Below are 3,569 nucleotides of genomic sequence, written 5' to 3'. Positions count from 1 at the left end.
CAGACGTATCCCAGGACCTCCTCCTGTCCAGGACCTCCTCCTGTCCAGGACCTCGTCCCGTCCAGGACCTCCTCCTGTCCAGGACCTCCTCCCGTCCAGGACCTCGTCCCGTCCAGGACCTCGTCCCGTCCAGGACCTCGTCCCGTCCAGGACCTCGTCCCGTCCAGGACCTCCTCCCGTCCAGGACCTCCTCCTGTCCAGGACCTCCTCCTGTCCAGGACCAGCTCTAGCAGAGCAGCTGTGATCCAGCTCAGGGTTAAACTGTCTCTCAGTCAGTCTGGAGCTCATAAAGCTGTAAACCTTCTCTGAAACATTCCTGTGAGCTGATCCACATCTCAAACATCCACCGCTGTTCCTTTAACTCCGTCACAGTCCAGCACATCTACCTGTCTAGAGAATACACCCCCTTAAATGTTCCCTGACATTCCAGGAATTCCAGGACCAGTGAATTATGTTCAAAGGGAGTCCTTCGGGGCCCTGAACCGCAGCTTGACAACAATTTCACTGCACAGAGCACAACCAACAACCAAAAAAAACAACAACCAAAACCAACAACCAAAACCAACAACCAAAACCAACAACAACAACCAACAACCAACAACCAAAACCAACAACCAACAACCAAAACCAACAACCAACAACCAAAACCAACAACCAACAACCAAAACCAACAACCAACAACCAACAACCAAAACCAACAACCAACAACCAACAACCAAAACCAACAACCAACAACCAAAACCAACAACCAAGACCAACAACCAACAACCAAAACCAACAACCAAAACCAACAACCAACAACCAACGACCAACAACCAAAACCAACAACCAAAACCAACAGCCAACAACCAAAACCAACAACCAACAACCAACAACCAAAACCAACAACCAACAACCAAAACCAACAACCAAAACCAACAACCAACAACAACAACCAACAACCAAAACCAACAACCAACAACCGACAACCAAAACCAACAACCAACAACCAAAACCAACAACCAACAACCAACAACCAACAACCAAAACCAACAACCAAAACCAACAAGCAACAACCAAAACCAACAACCAACAACCAACAACCAACAACCAACGACCAACAACCAAAACCAACAACCAAAACCAACAGCCAACAACCAAAACCAACAACCAAAACCAACAACCAAAACCAACAACCAAAACCAACAACCAACAACCAAAAAACAACAACCAAAACCAAAAACCAAAAACAACAACCAAAAACAAAAACCAACAACCAACAACCAAAACCAACAACCAACAACCAACAACCAAAACCAACAACCAAAACCAACAACCAAAACCAACAACCAACAACCAACAACCAAAACCAACAACCAAAACCAACAACCAACAACCAACAACCAACAACCAACAACCGACAACCAACAAAGACACATCGATTTAAGACTTTTAAGAGCCTCATGACGACGACTGGAACAGAAAATAAGACTACATCCTGTTTAAGCCCTGTAATTATCTAACACATATTGAACTTTGCACATCTACATTTACTACCTCAATTATTGAAGAACAAAACATTGTAACTTGCACACTTTGCTAATGTATATAGTGGGTTAATCTATGTTTATAATTTTTGAATTTGAATTGCAATTCCTGTTAATTTAGATTTATTTTTTACCAAGCTGCTGGTGTACAATTTATTATTTTAATAATAAATAAAAATGATGTTACTTTTGAAGATTTTTTACCAAGTTGTTAGTGTACGATTTATTATTTTAATAATAAATAAAGTCTGCTACTTTTGAAGATATTTTACCAAATTACTAATGTATGATTTAATATTTTAATAATAAATAAAAAGTCTGTTAATTTTTTAAAGATTTTTATCAAGTTGTTAGTGTACGATTTATTAATTTATTAATAAATACAAATTCTGTTAATTTTGAAGATTTTTTACCCAGTTGCTGGTGTACGATTTAATATTTGAATAATAAATAAAACATTTAATTTGTATAAATAAAATAAAAAAGTATATTTATTTGTTACATTTTGTTTTATAAAGTTAAGAAAACAATGTTTAATTCCAGCCCGAGGTTTCTTTACATATATAAAAACAGTCACTTCCACACAGTGAGGCATAAAGCTGATTAATTAAACACTAGTATCGGATCGGTACTCGGTGTCGGCCGATACCCAAAGCCTATGTATCGGTATCGGGACCTGTACATCTCTACTATAGATTATTATTTTAAACATATTTCTCATCAGAGCAGTGAACTAACAAACATGTCAGAGTTCATAAAACTGAATTTAAGACGCTGAATACTGCGATAAGACTTTTCCAGACGTCAAGCAGACAACACAGACACGTCTAAATAGTGTTAGTAGCGACCAGCAGAGATGAGTAAAGCTGCAGATAAAGAGTCGGACAGCTGAGTCTGCAGCAGCAGCAGGCTGCCGGCTCTACGAGCAAGGCACTTACCCTCTGTGACTGGAGTACGACTCCCTCTCAGCTCCTCTCAGCTGGAACGGGAAGTAATCCAAACTGAACCACCGACGAGCACAACAAAGACCGGCACGAAGTACAGTTCAGACAGAGACAGTAGAGCTCCACAGTAGAGTCAGTAGAGCTCAGACAGTCAGCAGAGCTCCACAGTAGAGTCAGTAGAGTTCAGACAGAGACAGTAGAGCTCCACAGTAGAGACAGTAGAGCTCCACAGTAGAGTCAGTAGAGCTCCACAGTAGAGACAGTAGAGCTCCACAGTAGAGTCAGTAGAGCTCAGACAGTCAGCAGAGCTCCACAGTAGAGTCAGTAGAGTTCAGACAGAGACAGTAGAGCTCCACAGTAGAGACAGTAGAGCTCCACAGTAGAGTCAGTAGAGCTCCACAGTAGAGACAGTAGAGCTCCACAGTAGAGACAGTAGAGCTCAGACAGTCAGCAGAGCTCCACAGTAGAGTCAGTAGAGCTCAGACAGAGACAGTAGAGCTCAGACAGTCAGCAGAGCTCCAGCAGGGAGAGTTTAGTCAGAAATAAGCAGCATGTGTTCACAGAGGAGCTCCCTGACTAAATATCAGCCTGCAGGCTCAGACAGCTCCACCCACAGACCTCTCTCTCTCTCTCTCTCTCTCTCTCTCTCTCTCTCTCTCTCTCTCTCTCTCTCTCTCTCTCTCTCTCTCTCTGGGTCTCTCTCTGGGTCTCTCTCTCTCTGGGTCTCTCTCTCTGGGTCTCTCTCTGGGTCTCTCTCTGGGTCTCTCTCTCTCTCTGGGTCTCTCTCTCTCTCTCTCTCTCTCTGGGTCTCTCTCTGGGTCTCTCTCTCTCTCTCTCTCTCTCTGGGTCTCTCTCTGGGTCTCTCTCTCTGGGTCTCTCTCTCTGGGTCTCTCTCTCTCTGGGTCTCTCTCTGGGTCTCTCTCTGGGTCTCTCTCTCTCTGGGTCTCTCTCTCTCTGGGTCTCTCTCTGGGTCTCTCTCTGGGTCTCTCTCTCTCTGGGTCTCTCTCTGGGTCTCTCTCTCTCTGGGTCTCTCTCTGGGTCTCTCTCTCTGGGTCTCTCTCTGGGTCTCTCTCTCTGGGTCTCTCTCTCTGGGTCTCTC

At 43.7% G+C, this 3,569-nt stretch overlaps 1 protein-coding gene across 1 annotated transcript in view; it reads right to left on the bottom strand.

Annotated features, from left to right (window-relative positions):
• Positions 1 to 3,105, bottom strand: part of plekhg4 (pleckstrin homology domain containing, family G (with RhoGef domain) member 4) — a 90,917-nt gene extending 87,812 nt beyond the window's left edge. Inside the window, exon 1 of the mRNA XM_037763327.1 lies at positions 3,089 to 3,105. The gene's annotated coding sequence lies outside the window, so the exon portion shown is untranslated. The remainder of the gene's footprint in view (positions 1 to 3,088) is intronic.
• Positions 3,106 to 3,569: the final 464 nt, after the last annotated feature.

The sequence above is a fragment of the Sebastes umbrosus genome, unplaced genomic scaffold (genome assembly GCF_015220745.1).
Source record: "Sebastes umbrosus isolate fSebUmb1 unplaced genomic scaffold, fSebUmb1.pri scaffold_80_arrow_ctg1, whole genome shotgun sequence".
In the NCBI taxonomy this organism is placed as follows: Eukaryota; Metazoa; Chordata; class Actinopteri; order Perciformes; family Sebastidae; genus Sebastes; species Sebastes umbrosus.
The sequence above is the reverse complement of the archived record's forward strand: the minus strand, read 5'-3'. Positions and strand labels throughout refer to the sequence as shown.